Below are 16,906 nucleotides of genomic sequence, written 5' to 3'. Positions count from 1 at the left end.
GCATGAATCGGCAAATGGCGACTCCACAAGAAGACCCGGTGACGACTACTTCTGCTAGTAACGATTTCAAGTCGTCGGTCTTGCTACAAACGGCTACGGTATGGGCATGTGGCACTGCTAACCGTGTCCTGGTCCGCCTTCTTTTTGACACCGGCAGCCACCGAACGTTTGTGCGCAGCGACTTGGCGAACAAGCTAGAGCTTTCTACAACCGGCGTTGAGGACCTCACGGTATTCACGTTCGGTGACTCTCAGCGTTCGCGGCGGTGCAGCTGCGGGAAATTGAACGTCACGCCGACTGGTCGTTTCGAGTCGAAAGAAGTAGCCCTCCATGCTTTGGAGGTTCCGGAGGTATGCACTGTAAGAAGTTAACCTATGGAACCTGCTCTAGTTTCCATACTCCGTAGCCGAAACTTGGTCATCGCGGACGAGCCTCAATATTGCAAGAATCAGAGTCCCACTATTAGCGTCTTAGTGGGCTCTGAAAATTACTGGAAGCGGGTCACAGGACGTATCGAACGTTTAACGGACAGCATGTGCGTCATGGAGACAGTTTTTGGTTGGGTCATCCAGGGAACATACTCTAAAACGTCGCCAAGACGTTTTACTCCAACGTCAGCGCCAAGACCCCCGCGATGGGTGATCCCGGCAAGAAGAAGCCCGTGCTGGCCGAGCGCGTACTGGGCACCGTGAAGTGGTTCAACGTCAAGAATGGCTACGGCTTCATCAATCGCAACGACACCCACGAGGACATCTTTGTGCACCATACTGCCATCACGCGCAACAACCCGCAGAAGATCATGCGCAGCGTCTGCGAGGAAGAAACGGTGGAGTTTGACGTCGTCGTCGTCGAGAAGGGCCGCGAAGCGGCCAACGTTACCGGGTCTGACGGCGAACCTGTGCAGGGAAGCCCCTACGCGGCCCACCGGCGCCGCTTTCAACCCTGGTTTTACGCGTGGCGCGCGCCGCGACGCCGTGTATCTGGGGCCCATGATGACGGCGACGGTACGTTACTGCGGACACGCAGCGGCTGCAGCAGCCACCGCAGTCGCCGCCGATTCCGTCCCTGGCGCTACAACTCCGTCGCATTTTTTCGTCGGGAGCCGTCTTGTAAGTCTGCCGTCGACAACTGATCATCTCATGCAGAGCATCACGGCCAACGACCTCAGACGACGACTCAACCAACGAGGTCAATTTGTCAGCCAGCTATGGAAGCGATGGAGAAGAGAGTACTTGCTGCTTCTTCGCTCTGCTCATTATACTCTAACAGCTGTTCCCTCCCGGCTCCGAGTTAGCGACATTGTGATCGTGCAGGACAACGCTTTTATGTGGAAAATCGGGCGCATCATTGAGGCATTGCCGGGAAGAGATGGAACAAGCAGGTATTTCCGACTGCGGCTTCCAGGCGGTTAGGAAATCCGGCGTGCCGTCCTGCGGCTTTACCTGTTGGAAGCCGATGCACCCAGCGCGGGGGCGGGAATATGTTGAATCTCCCTGGCGGGAACCGGCACACCGCTCGGGCAGCAGGGGAAGAGGAAAAGGAGGTGGACGCGGGGAGACGCGCGAGGCGAGAGAGCGAGCAGAAGAAGAAAATAAAGCAGTGTTCGTTGAGATTCCATGCACTAAGACGCGGATGTCGTTCTCTCTTCACGTTATAGTAACTATCACACTTTTCACTTACCTGAACTACGAAATCCGAAATTGCGTTGACCCCATGGCGGCTTCGCATACTACTCCGTGTTCCCCTACAGGAAGATGGTGTAATTTTATTGGAGGGGCTGCGGGGGTGTTACAGTGGAGAGGCACAAGAGAGAGAGAGAGAGACGTTGTACGTGGTATGAGTTTTTATTTAATCATTACCATCATCATGTTCAATGTAGGTTACGTCGAGCTGTGGTTGGCTTTTCTGCTTTGATTTTAACCGCCCTATGGTCCGTGAAATCCAAGTCATAGATGAACCCTAAAGTTGCTGAAGATGAGGTCGATGCACGTTCCCCGGATGGTTGAGGGCTGCTTGTAATCACGGCGCGCCTACACTCGCCGACGTACGACGCTGCCAACGACGATGAAACTTCGAAGGCGCGTGAAGCGTGCTCGTCTCGTGCCGGCCCAGGAAGACACCGGCAACACTGTGGCTTCAAAAGCCTTTAAAGACGAAGCGTGCTTGTCTCGTGCCGGCCGAGGAAGACACTGTTAACACTGTCGCTCCAGGAGCTATAAAAGGGTAAGCCATCATCCGTGCGTTCAGCAAGCCGAGCATGCGCAGTGGGGCTGTGGACGGCGCAACAACGACAAGGGAAGGACGTTGTAGATGATTGTTACGTCGAATTCTTGTAGGCACAAGCTCCATAGCCCAAGACGGCCAGAGGGTCATTTAACGTTGGCGAGCCAACATAGTGCATGGTGGTCTGTGACAACCTTGAACGGTCTACCATACACGTAGGGGGAAAATTTTGAAATGGTCCATGTAATTGCCAGGCCCACTTTCTTTGTGGCAAAGTAGTTTTTCTACTCCCTTGACAGACGACGGATGGCATAGGCGATTATCTTCTCGCGACCGCTGTGTTTTTGGGCGAGGACGGCACCCAGGCCTATATTACTGCCGTCCGTGTGCGTTTCCGTTTAGGCGTTTTCGTCAAAATGAGCGAGCATGGGCGGGCTTCGCTGGCGTTGTTGGAGATCGCAATATGCTTCCCCACTGGAATTTTACCAGCGGAGAGGGGGCTATATTTCGTCAAGGGAGTGAGTGGCTCTGCTTTGCGTGCGAAGGTTGCGAAGAAGTGCCGGTAGTATGCGCACAACCCGAGAAGTCTTCGCACGCTTGGGAAGTTGGCTACGGACGAAGACTTCGCAGGGTCATGCAAGACTTCAGCGGCGATCACCACATGGCCCGAAGCGTGAGTTCCTCGTACGTGAAGCGGCACATTTTAGGCTTAAGCGTTAACCCCGATGTACGGGTAGCCTCTAGTACAGACTCCAACCTTGCAAGGTGTTGTCGTAAGTCCGGGCGAATACCACAACGTCGTAGAGGTATACGAGCCAGATTTGTCAACTTAGGGGCAGCTAGCACAGTGTGCATTACTCTCAAACGTTGCTGGCTCTTTGCATAGTCCAAACGGCATCCCCTTGAACTTGTATACGCCGCCCGGGGATATGCATGCAGTGTTCTCTCGATCCATTTCATCCACTTCAATTTGGCAGAAGCGTGTCTGCAGATCCATCAATGAGAAGTACTTCGCGGGCAGAGGCCGTCGAGGCGGTTGCAGATTTGTGGCAAGGGGTAAAAGCCTTTTCTTGTGATTTTGTTCAGTCGCCGGTAGTCAACGCAGTACCTGAATCTGCCATCCTTTTTCTTTACGAGTATGACCGGAGCAGCCCAGGGGCTTTTCGATGCTGTGTATTTCGTCGCTAAGCATCTACTCGACTTGTGCCCGGATGGCTTCCTGTGAATGACAGTATAGGAGTACTCCTTAAGCCACAAAGCCCAGCGATCCAGCTGTTCCAAGGGGTCTTTAAGGGAAGGCAAGCAGCACAGAGCATGGTGGTGAGAATTACCGAGAAAGTTGCTGCCATACAAGATTAGACGAAACTTAGCCACAACCCAAACTAGAGCAAGGTATTCTCTCTCAGTAATCGAGTAATTACGTTCAGGTAGAGAAAGAAGGCGACTGGAGTATGCAAAGGCGCGGTCGCATCCGGCTTGTATTTGGCTGATAATGTCTGCATTGCCCTGCCCACTTACGTCAGTGCAAACTCCCGTGGGAACGGAGATGTCGAATAAGGCCAACACAGGGGCAGATACCATCCGGGATGATATTGTAACGAATACCTCAGCTCACTCACGTGCCTATAAAATTGTGACATCTTGCTGCAGTAGATCAGTGAGAGGTTTGGAGACGTTACCAAAGCCTTTTATTAACCGAGGAATGTACGAAGCAAGGTCAACAAAGCTTCGAATGTCAGCCGAAGGGCGTGGCACAAAAAACTGCGTCACGGCTTTGACTTTTTTAGGGTCAGGATGAATACCTTGTGCGTCAACAAGATGCGGGAGAATATATATATGGCACTTGGCAGAGTTTAACCGAAGGCCTGTTTGGCACAAAAGTACGAGCATATCGGGAATGCACGTAAGATGGGAAGGAAATGAAGGCGAAAAGACTATGACGTCGTCCAGGTAGCACAAGCAAGCGCACTGTTTGAATCGTCGTAGAAGAGAGTACATCATGCGCTAAAATATTACAGGTGCTTTGTATAAACCGAAAGGCATTAGCTTTTACAGGTACAGGCCTTCAGGGGTGACATAAGCGTTTTTCTGGTCCAGGTCATCTACAGAAATTTGCAAATACTCCAATGGAGGTAAAGAGAAAAAACGTGTTGGGCCTTATGTAGACAGTCAAGGGCATCATCGATGCTGGGAAGTGGGTATACAGCCTTCATGATTTTGGTTTGGTGGCGGTAGTCAACGCAAAAGCGCCAAAACCCTCCTTTATCCTTTGCAAGCGTCACTTGTGAGGCCCGCAGACTCAGCACGGTTCAGTGAAGTACTTTGTCAACATTTTATAGCTTCGGGTTGGATGACGGCGCGCTCGGCATGCGACATGCAATAAGGTGGTCGGTGAATAGGACTAGAGTAACTAGTGTCGATACGATGCTTTACTGCTCTCATTCATCCCAAATGATGGACGGGGAAGTCAGAAATGTCGGAGTGAGATACTAGCAGGTGGCGAATATAATGCACTGTCTCTTGTGAATTGTCGGGGCTCAGCATCGGCATAACCTTGTTTGTGGACGCTGGGGCAGCTGTATGAATGTACCCAGTCAGGGGTAGTGGTGGTTTGCGTCGAGATTTCGTAGTCGTTAAGGGGACAATGACGCAAGCGAGAATCCGTTCGGTAATACCTGTGCATGAAAACGAAAGTATAGTACAGGCAGAGACAGTGTGCTGTCAGTAATGGAGGTGGCTGTGTGATGCCGCGTTACGTTTTGTGTCAGCAGTACGTCAGTCGTTGGAGAAAAAACGTACGCACTCACAGCAAGAGGGCAACGGACCGCCACATTAAATTTAGGTATTGGCCTGAGCCACGAGACGGGTTTGCGTTGTGGAACACAGCCGGGCAGGTTCAGTGTTATCCGCTACGGGCACACTAGGTAGCTCCACACTAAGGAAACCTGTGGAACAGTCGATGAGAGCTCAATGGTCCGCTAAGAAGTGAAGTGCTGAGATCACGTCATGTGCACAGTTTTCTGGTATGGCAAACGTAACAGGTACCGTACTGACAGCAATCGCAACACGAGTAGTACACATTCCAGCTATTATTGGTGTTACACCATCAGCTTGTCGGACATGAGATAGGGCAGGAGTGACGACCTAATAAAGGTGAGAGCGTAGATTTCATCTTATCACCGATATTGTCGTTCCAGTGTAAATGCGTACACGAACAGGAATGCCACCAACTTCAGTTTCTAGAAATTATCTCTAGTACACATTGTCAAAAGATGATTGGTGGGCCAAGTAGAGAATGCAGCTTCACTCCGGGAGACTGGATTTATTAGTTTTCCGGCGAGAAGTGGTTGGAGGTGGTCGGAGATGATGGTCTCTGAGACTGCGCCTAACAAGACTGACGTCGGTGCGGTGAGGGCGAGCGGTCCAATCGCTACGCCAGAGTGCCGGCGTAGTCATCTGGTTGCTCCTGATTTTGAGATGAAAAGTGGCGGACGTACTGCCGAAGCGGTCTGGGGAAACATTGTCACGGGGAAACTGGAACCAGGGGCGCTGACGTTAGCGAACAAAATGTCTCACACGTCTGCAGTTGGTCCGGTCTTCATGTGTTCCCCACTCAGCTAGAACGCGATACTGTTATAAAACAAAGTAGCTTGGGGAAACTGCTCACGGAGGTGGTTTTCGTAGCGGTATGTGACTCGCTGAAGGAAACGAATGAAATTGCTTGTGTACAAAATCATCCTGAACAACCGCTTGACTAAGCCAAATGGTTGGAAGGTTGCTGTTTGTCGTGCGCAATAGAACTGGCGCAGTTGCTATAGATTCAAGTTTGCGGGAAACAATCTAGGTCACCGCATCCGCATAAGTCCCTGTATCCAGCTGCACGTGAACATTGGTGTAGGTAATGACAAAAATGCCGTTTCGCTGGTAGGAGTCACCGCGTTATTTGAAAGCTGTGTCAACTGGGTCGTGATGCGGCGGCTGTTGTCTTGTTCAATGCGGTGGCTTTCCCAACTAGAATTTTTTGCTTCGTTTGTTTCATACCGTTCGAGTAGTGCTTGTTCAGACAGAAAACAACATTTGCAAGTATGGTAGTTGGGTCCCAGCTATTCTGGCCACTTACTCCTTCGCAAAACTTGATCCAATCTTCAACACCGGTGTCACTGGAACCGCAGAATTTTCCCGACCAACGCTGCTGTGCCATGACTAAGAAAGGTGTTGTGGCGCTGCCCCCAGCATCAGATGTGTTTTCAGTCATCACGGTTGAGCCGATGTGATGCCCCTTTGGAGATCCGTGGTGATGGACCGCTACCCGGCTCGTCCACCAAAAGGGGTTATGGGTAAAATCTTATATTTCAGATAATTACAAATGTAACATGGTTGAGAACGTAGTAGCCACAGCCTCAAGTATGTGCAGCCAGAGAGCGAGATCGTTCGCACTCTCCTCATCGTCAAACAACCATCCACCGCAAGTGCTGCTCCGTGATGGGGCCACTTCCTCGGTGTCCATATTACGTTCAGATGGTCCGTAGCAATCCCGTAACAGTATCAATGCTCCGAATGGGGCGGCAGCATTCTACCTTGAACATCATATCCAGACTTGCTCGTCAAATGTGGTTCAGTGAAGACACTTCGCTGAGGAACGAGGTGCTAGCACAAAAATAAAATCCTTTACTGAGTGTCGCGAACTCATGGTGCAAGATTGTTGAGGGAAATGCAGAATTGGCATAACACTATCCTGACAAATCCACCAGAATTCCAGCGTATAAATAAGAGAGGGGGATGCGATGGCGCAAACCGTCAATTTAATCGGAGGAAAGACACATCAGTTTTCCAGTATTTTATTTGATGCCAAATGACGCCGTTTTAAGCTCGTAGATAAGCTGGGACTCTGGAGCGTCGCGATCGTGATGCCTTTTGAAACTAGATTCGAGGTTCGGTTCAGCAGAAGGCCACAATTGTGGATTCTCGTTTCAAAAGGCATCGTGATCGCGAGTTTGGAGAGTCCTATCTTGTCTGTTGGTTTTGTAAGCATCTTTTGCCATCAATGAAAGTTATGTTAAACTGATATATTTTTCCTACGATGTTATCGTTGGTTTTCGCATTCTCCTTCTCCTCCCTCCTTCCTATTAATATTCTGGAATTCTTGATTTGTACTCATACTGTTATAACAGTTCTTTATTTCCCTTGATAATCTTCTCCATTCCGTTGGCGACACCCAGCAGTTGGTTTTATTTGCCTGCTAGCACCGCGTTCCGTAGCACAGTGGCTTACATAAACAAAATCATACGAGCAAGTCTTTTCATTATGTACTGGGTAGAAGGCTGCGGAACCATTGATACCTTTGATAGTCTCACCTTGTAAGCTTTTTCATTACGAAGCGTGTGCATTGCTTTCTTCTCCCATTCATGCTTTGTATTCCTGTTTGCTATATTTCATTGCTGACGGCTACGGGGTTCCCGGAGGCTGTCCTGTGCCGACCACTTATGTATATACAGGTGCGCGTAATGTTCCTACACCTGTCTTGTGTTATCTTTTCTTTCATGACCGGTCTGCCCCTGCCTTTTTGATGCTGTTGGTACTCCCTGTCTGACTGCCTTTTGTGAGCGCTGGCCTTTCATTCAACAACTGCAAACCAAGTATAGTACTCTTACATGTTTTAGTCGCGGGAAAAAATGTCTTAGAACGGATATGTATCGCCATATGTACGCCATAGGCAAGCACGGGGGTGTCTTTTTTTGACCTTTCTCTCGCCCCTTTTGCCACGGGACCCTGAATCTGCAATTTTATTTCTGATTTGATTTTCTTTCGCTTGTTCGAATCACCTGAGTATGATTCTTTTTGTTATCGTTTCTTATTTCTTCTCCTTTCCAGTTCTTTTTTTTTTTGCTGCCCTCAAAACACATTCCAATTTTAGGACCAATGCCTTCCCCTGCTACATTACATACACACACAAACATATATATATATTCAGTCGAACACGCATATATCGAACTCCAAGGGGATCCTGAAAGAATTCGATATATCGATAATTCGATATATAAAATAGGCCTTTCTGAAGGTTATCTGACAACTCCGCACATCAGTGAGAGTTTTCTGAAGTCGTGTAAAACGGTAATTTACGGCTTTGACCGTCAAAGCGCCGAAAATTCGAACCGCAGCATGGTGACCACCGCACTTTATTAATTATTGAAATGTCTTTGAGCTTCGCTTGTTTTTTCTTCTGCGTCGTAGAGTTCGCCAAATTGTCTTCAAGATTACAAACACGCACAAATGAGAAAATCAACGCTGTACACTGTGCCACAACAGATGTGAATAACGCTGACGTAACCTCGGCTGCAGTAGGCGGTTGGGAACGTTGTCAGGCACTGAGTGCCGTTATCTTCAGTATCCGAACCGAACACCTCCCCCATCTGGAGGCGTGCAACGAAGTCGGTTTGCACCCGACACGCTCCGGAATAGCCGGAGCGGGTTGTGCTGCATTCGCCTTTACGTCAACGTTGATGGGTGCATCGCCCTCAAAACTACTTCGAGGAATTCCGAACGCCTTTTCAACCAACATCTTTTCAGCAGCCTGCACCCTACGAATTCCCGCCTTCGTTGCTCCGAAATGAATGCCTTGTACAAAACAAACATACAACGCCGCATCGGTCCCCCCCCCCCCCCCACGAGCCACCAAAAAGCTCAATCACAGAAAAAGAGTGCCTCCGGTCAACGTCTTTGGCTCCTTTATGTCCTTTCGCCCCAACCACTATCCGCATTCTAGCTATCATCGAGCTGCCCTTTGTGCTAGCGTGAAAACAGCTGTTGAAGGCCATTCAAGCGACATAATGCCGCGGATGCCGCCTCTGTCTCACCAAGCGAGGCAGCGCCTGCGATGAGTCTACATTATCATCAACTCCACCCCATCAGAGGACGCAAATTGTCAGGGGAACCTTGGCGCGGAATTCAATATATCAAATTTGCCCGTGATCAGGAGTTCGATACACGCGAACAACAGCCCTATCCTTTTGCATGGGATTTCAAGGGAATGTTTGCACTGTTAGATATAGACAACAATTGGATATACCCGTGTTCTATTTATCCGTGTTCAACTGTATATATATAAATATACAGGGTGTCCCAGCTATCATGCACTAGGATTTAAAAAAAGAGAAATCGCGTAAGTCGAACAAAACCTAGTGCATAATGTTTGCAGTACTGTGAAGAAGCGTAGAGAATTTTTTTTCGTTAATGAGACTTAATTAAATAATTGTAATAATTATCTAACTCGAGAAATACTGTCCTAATCACTAAAGTGTCAATGAGGCACTTGTAGGTAAGCACGAGGGGCATCTATCTGCACTATTTTCAGCGACGAACTAATTGCGTACTCATTTATTCTGAGTGATAAAGGAAACCCGCGAAATATGAAAAATACCACATGACGACGCTTACGCGCGCTTGTAAAGCAGCGTCCCCAAACAAAGCTGAATGAAAGCAACTGCTTCGCGTGTTACCCGCCCGAAGAGACAGCGCGTCACCTTGATAATAGCATGCATGGAAGGAGCAGCAGCAGCAAGATTCGCGGGACGCGTGTGCAGATAAGGAACAAACTCGGTCGCGATTTCTTCTGTCTTTCTTTTGTCTATTTCATTCTGGCTAACTCAGAGGCAGCCTGTTTGAGGGCGTTGCTTTACCGTGCGCGCGTAAGCGTCGTCACGTGGTATTTTTCATATTTCGCGGGTTTCCTTTATCACTCAGAATAAATGAGTACGCTATTAGTTCGTCGCTGAAAATAGCGCAGATAGATGCCCCTCGTGGTTACCTACAAGTGCCTCATTGACACTTTAGTGATTAGGACAGTATTTCTCGACTTAGATAATTAATTACAATTATTTAATTAAGTCTCATTAACGAAAAAAATACTCTACGCTTCTTCACAGTACTGCAAACCTTATGCACTAGGTTTTCTTCGAGTTACGCCTTTACTCTTTTTTTAAATCTTGGTGCATGATAACTGGGACACCCTGTACATATATATGTATATTTATATATACATATATATATATATACATATATATATATTGTAATGAAGAGACGTGAAAAGACTAACGGACCTCGATCGTCCAATCCCTGTTCGGGTATGTGCCGGAAGCATCAAGCTGGCATCATCTCTGTGCGTCCTTGTGGTCAGATCAGCGATCCCCTATCCGGTTCACCTGGAACAGACTGCGCTGCTTCCCGCCTCTCGCTTTTACTGCTTGTTAGCCATTAAACCACCTTTCAAGTGGTGGAGGAGCTGGGTACGAGGTGAACCAACCTGGAGCTTCGCAACCGCACCGTACCAATGCCCGTCAACCCCGTCGACGTAGGCCAACAGCCACCATCGCCTGTGCCAACGGTCATCTGTGCCGGCACCATCCGTCAGCGTGACCCGCCCTTTTTCACCGGCAAAGGTAATTATGATGCCGAGGATTGGTTGTCCACATTCGAGCGAGTGAGCATCTACAACAAGTGGGATGACCAAGCTAAGCTGAGCAATGTCGAGTATTACCTTAGGGAAGTGGCTGAGGTCTGGTTTCGGAACAACGGCAGGACCATCAAAACGTGGGGCGAATTCAAAACCCTCTTCGCAGAGGCGTTCGACAGGCCAGAGGTGCGGAAACTGCACGGTGAACAGTGTCTTCGCGTTCGCGCGCAGCAGCCCGGCGAGAATTTCACAAGTTATATCGAAGACGTTGTGGATCTCTGCAGGCGTATCAACATGGATATGTCTGAGCAAGAAAAGATTCGGCACATACTGAAAGGAATTGAAGACGACGCGTTTCAGATGTTGATGTCCAAAGACCCAAAGACCGTGGCTGAGATAATTAAGCTCTGCCAAAGCTATGATGAGCTGCGGCGGCAGAGGAGTTTTGTTCGACAGTCGCTCGGGACGGGCGCAGAGCTGTCAAGTTTATCCTTCAGTTCTGAACAAGCATCGCTTGAGATGAGGATTAAGGACTTCGTCCGGGAAGAGGTCGCTCGGCAACTTTCGCTGGTACCTTTTGTAGAGCAGCCTGCACCAAGTTTGCCTCAAGCTGTTCAGCGCACCGTCAGGGAGCAGGTCGCCGAAGCCCTATCACCTGCACACCAGTCAACTACACCCGCTGCCCCGCTGACTGTTCTAACCATGGCTACCATAGCACCGCCAGTGACCGCTCCGTTGACGTACGCCGAATGCGCGGCAAGGGCTGCCCCGCCACTTGTCCACTCCTTTGTCCCCTCGTTTGGACCCTACATGCCAGCGCCTGTGACGTTCACTCCTCAGCCAGTCTCCCAGTTCCGCCGTCCCGCGCCATTGGCTGTACAGCAGACGAATCCGTGGCGCACTCAGGACAACCGACCTATATGCTTTTCCTGTCGTCTCCCAGGACATGTAGCACGTTACTGACGCCGTGCAATGCAGCAGGTTGAAGAATCTCATAGCCCAGTGTATGTTTCCCGCCAAGCTCCCCGTCGCGCACCTGCGGGACCGCCGTCACCATCCTTTCAATCCGACCATCAGACGTTCGCGAGTCACCGATCGCCTTCTCCTCGTCGCCGCTCCATCTCTCCTATGCGCCTCATGACGCGGGAAACTAATTCCCGCAGTTCCGGAGGCACGAACTGCGTACGTAGCAAAATGTCAAAGTCCTCGTGTATCTCCGAAAAATGTCGTCGACGTAGTTGTTGAAGGAGTTCCTATTCTTGCTCTTGTCGATACTGGTGCCGCGATTTCTGTTATGAGTGTGAAACTATGCCGCTATCTGAAAAAAGTTATGACGCCACTGTCGGGACTTTCGCTTCGAACTGCAAGTGCTGAACATGTGTCACCACTGGCTGCGTGCACTGCTCGAGTAGTGATCCAAGACACTGTCTACACCATCGAATTCGTTGTTTTGTCTTCATGTTCCCATGACGTTATTCTTGGATGGGACTTCTTGTCAAGCCATAACGCAGTAATTGACTGTGCCAAGGCTGAGATTGAACTTATTTCCCAGAACGATCCGCCGCTGTCTGAGCATTTGTTTGGTGAATGGAAGATTACCGTGAACGAAGACGTCGATATCCCGCCGCTAAGTTCCGTAATGGTTGACCTTGCTAGTGCGCCCGTACCCGATGGACCTGTCCTATTCACACCAGGCGACATTTTTGTTCGCCGGAAGGAGTTGCCACTCCCATTCGCCGTTCTTACAGTGCAAGGTGGGCGTACGAGAATGTTTATCTCCAATCAAACCCACTGTTCTGTCAGCCTGCTCCATGGAGAGTCAATTGGCCATGTTGAAGCTATGCGCTCCATCAGCCGCTTCGACGTTTGCGATGATCCCGCTGCGCTTTCGCTCACTGCCCTGGACTCGTCCATTTCTACCGACGCTTCACTGTCCGCCGACATGTTCAAGAAGTCCCTGGACGCCGATTTGGATCCCACACAGCGCACGCAGCTTCTCGCCCTTCTTAACAAGTTCCGTTCTTCCTTTGACTGTGCACAAGCTCCGTTGGGTAAAACGTCAACAGTCACCCATCACATCGACACAGGCGATCATGCTCCCTTGCGACAACGACCCTACCGTGTGTCGGGGCCGGAACGTGGTGTTATTAGTGAGCACGTGGATGACATGCTACAGCGCGGCGTCATTCGGCCATCCCAAAGCCCATGGTCGTCGCCCGTGGTCCTCGTGACAAAAAAGGATGGGTCTTTGCGCTTCTGTGTTGACTACCGCCGCCTTAACAAAATTACCCGCAAGGACGTTTATCCGCTCCCTCGCATCGACGACGCTCTCGATTGTTTACACGGTGCAGAATTCTTCTCGTCCCTTGATTTGCGCTCGGGCTACTGGCAAGTGCCGGTTGCGGAATCGGACCGCCCCAAGACCGCATTTGTTACCCCGGACGGTTTATATGAATTTAACGTCATGCCATTTGGCTTATGTAACGCACCTGCCACATTCGAGAGAATGATGGATAACATCTTGCGTGGTCTCAAGTGGCATATATGCCTTTGTTACTTAGATGACGTCGTCGTATTCTCTCCCGATTTTGACACACACCTAACTCGTCTCCACCAGATCCTGGCGTGTCTCACCGCTGCCGGCCTCCAACTAAACTTAAAGAAGTGTCGTTTTGGTGCGCGCAAGTTGACTATTCTAGGCCACGTTGTTTCAAAAGATGGTGTGTCGCCTGATCCCGATAAGCTACGTGCTGTCGCCAACTTTCCGAAGCCGACTTCCTTGAAAACCCTCCGGAGCTTCATCGGGCTCTGTTCCTATTTCCGACGCTTCGTCAGAAATTTCGCTACCATCGTTTCCCCCCTAACAAGACTGCTGAACGGTGATAACGCTTTTTCTGCGTGGTCCCCGGATTGTGATGAAGCATTTTCTTCCTTGCGACGCCTGTTAATCTCACCACCTATCCTCCGGCATTACGACCCAGCAGCTCCTACGGAGGTGCACACTGACGCCAGTGGCGTCGGTCTCGGTGCAGTGCTTGCCCAACGGAAGCCCAACTACGACGAATACGTTGTAGCGTATGCAAGTCGAACTCTCACCAAGGCCGAGCGAAATTATTCCGTGACCGAAAAGGAATGCTTGGCCATAGTGTGGGCGCTCACCAAATTCCGCCCCTATATTTATGGCCGCCCCTTTGCAGTTGTCACCGACCACCACGCATTGTGCTGGCTGTCGTCTCTCAAAGACCCCATGGGACGACTTGCTCGTTGGGCCCTCCGTCTACAAGAATTCGACATTCGTGTTATGTATCGATCCGGCCGCAAGCATTCTGACGCCGACGCCCTCTCTCGCTCCCCGGTGTCCGCTGATACAGCACACCTCAGCACAACGGACTCTACCTTGTCGTCGCTGACTCTCTCAGACATGGCTTCCCAGCAGAAAGAAGATCCATGGATCGCTACTATCGTCAACTTCCTGTCTTCACCGTCGACCCTTCCTCAGCCTAGGGCCCTGCGTCGCCAGGCTGCTCACTTTGCCATTCGCGACAACCTCCTCTACCGCCGCAACTACATGCCGGACGGCCGCAAGTGGCTCCTTGTGGTTCCACGGAATCTCCACGCGGAGGTGTGTGCCGCTTACCACAATGATCCGCAGAGTGCTCACGCGGGACTCTTGAAGACCTATACCCGACTTCGTCAAAGGTACTACTGGCGTGGTATGTACAGCTTTGTGCGAAGATTTGTTCGTGCCTGTACTGATTGTCAACGAAGTAAGTCGCCTGTCCCCAAGCCAGCCGGCCCGCTGCAGCCCCTGCCGTGCCCCGTTCGTCCATATTAGCGCGTTGGCATTGATCTTTACGGCCCACTGCCATACTCTTCTTCTGGTAACCGGTGGATAATTGTGGCAGTAGATTACCTAACCCGCTATGCCGAAACAGCAGCGCTTCCCGCTTCCACGGCACGTGAGGTTGGTGCATTCATTCTGCACTCCCTTGTCCTACGCCACGGTGCACCACGGGAACTCCTAAGCGATAGGGGGCGTGTATTCCTCTCTCAGGCCATCGAAGCGCTCCTCGCAGAATGCAAAATTGTGCACCGCACCACATCCGCCTACCATCCCCAAACCAATGGACTGGCAGAAAGATTCAACCGCACGCTTGGGGACATGATCGCAAAGTATGTCGCGCCCGACCGTTCGAACTGGGACTCCGTGCTACCGTTCGTAACGTTCGCTTACAACACGGCTGTGCAGACCACTACAGGTTTTTCACCTTTCTTTTTGTTATACGGACGGGAGCCATCGTGTACAATGGATACCATCCTTCCCTACAGCCCTGATCCGTCCGAATGCCATCTCCTTTCCGACGCAACGCGCCATGCAGAAGAGTGCCGCCTGCTCGCACGTTCGTTTACATCGAACGACCAAGCTCAACAGAAGCACCGTCATGACCAGGAGCACTCATCGACTTCTTACAGTGCTGGCGATCTCGTTTGGCTGTGGATACCGTCTGCCACTCCTGGTCTCTCCTCAAAGCTCCTTTCTAAATATCATGGCCCCTACCGTGTCATCGATTCTTCCTCCCCCGTTAACTACGTTGTAGAACCACTGAAGCCAACGGAAGACCTTCGCCGTCGCGGCCGCGAAACTGTCCACGTCTCTCGCCTAAAGCCCTATTACGATCCCCTTGTGCTGCACTCACCGTAGGTCGCCAGGGTGGCTCTCTCTTCGGCGGAGGGTGATTGTAATGAAGAGAAGTGAAAAGACTAAGGGACCTCGATCGTCCAATCCCTGTTCGGGTATGTGCCGGAAGCATCAAGCTGGCATCATCTCTGTGCGTCCTTGTGGTCAGATCAGCGATCCCCTATCCGGTTCACCTGGAACAGACTGCGCTGCTTCCCGCCTCTCGCTTTTACTGCTTGTTAGCCATTAAACCGCCTTTCAATATAAATATATATATATACTTATATATATATATATGGGTTGGAAGTTGTGGTTGGTCCCAGAAACAGCTGAAAATTTTTTTCAGTCCTAAAGAAAGTGGTGAAAAAATTTCCGCCGGGTGGGATCCAAACCCACAACCTCCACAATACCACTCTGGTGCGATGACCACTACGCTACCGGCGGGGCTTTTTTCCCATCAGTTTCTTGGGTATTTATATTGAAGTATTTTTTGTTTGCTGCACTTGGGGGTGGTGGCCAGTGCCACTCGGACTACTCGGGGTGAAGGGGACCTTCTTTGTAACCCCCGGGCCGTGACTTTAGTGTCTACGACATGTTGAGAGGGATCGACCACTGTTGAACCCTCTTAAGCTCCCTATGGCACCAAGACTGCCAGAACAGAGGCCCTTGCAGTGCATGTAGCGAATCAGAATAATAAATTAGGGGCTCGTTGAAAAGAAGACCGAGATAAGGGTTGGCAGTCAAGAAAACCTGGGATATCAAATGGGACTATGTGGTAGGTAATTGAAACAGATAAAGAATTTGGAAAGAAAGAAAGTCTAGAAAAAATGCCCGCCAGGTGGGATCCGAACCCACGTCCTCCACAATGCCGGTCTGGTGCGATAACCACTACGCTACCGGCGGGGCTATTTTTCCCCTCCATATTCTTGGTATTTATGTTAGGTATTTTTGTTTCCTGCGCTTGGGGGTGGGTGCCAGCGCCACACGGACTCCTTGGGGTGAAGGGGACATTCTTTTTAACCCCCGGGCTGTGACTGGAGTGTCTACGACATGTCGAGAGTGGTCGACCAGCGTTGAACCCTCATAAGTTCCCTATGGCACCAGCACTGCCAGAACAGAGGCCCTCGCTATGCATGCAGCGAATCAGAAAATGGGGAATGAGGAGCTCGGTGAAATAAGACATAAAATAAGGGTTGGCAGTCAAGAAAACCTCGGATATCAAAGGGCACTATGTGGCAGGTAACTGAAACAGATAAAAAAATTTGAAAGAAAGAAAGTCTAGAAAAAATGCCCCCCAGGTTGGATCCGAACCCGCGACCTCCACAATACCGGTCTGGTGCTATAACCACTACGCTACCAGCGGTGCTATTTTGCCCCTCCACTTTCTGGGTATTTAGGTTTCCCGTGGTTTGTGGCGGTTGTCAGCGCCACTCGGACTACTCGGGGTAAAAGGGGGCCTTCTTGTTAACCTCCGGGCCGTGACTATATATGTATATATATATATATATATATATATATATATATATATTTATATATATATATATATATATATATAT

The 16,906-nt window shown here is 50.2% G+C and overlaps 1 non-coding gene and 1 pseudogene across 1 annotated transcript; one reads left to right on the top strand and one right to left on the bottom strand.

Annotated features, from left to right (window-relative positions):
- The first annotated feature begins 634 nt into the window (after positions 1–634).
- Positions 635–1,132, top strand: LOC144164875 (Y-box-binding protein 3 pseudogene; annotated as a pseudogene).
- Positions 1,133–16,180: 15,048 nt separating this feature from the next.
- Positions 16,181–16,253, bottom strand: Trnaa-ggc (transfer RNA alanine (anticodon GGC)). Its single transcript has one exon. It is a non-coding gene; the product is annotated as a tRNA-Ala (tRNA).
- Positions 16,254–16,906: the final 653 nt, after the last annotated feature.

Source organism: Haemaphysalis longicornis, unplaced genomic scaffold (genome assembly GCF_048455015.1).
Source record: "Haemaphysalis longicornis isolate Haplotype H1 unplaced genomic scaffold, Haemaphysalis longicornis Haplotype H1 scaffold_14, whole genome shotgun sequence".
Classification (NCBI taxonomy): Eukaryota; Metazoa; Arthropoda; class Arachnida; order Ixodida; family Ixodidae; genus Haemaphysalis; species Haemaphysalis longicornis.
This window is presented reverse-complemented; position numbering and strand designations above follow the sequence as displayed.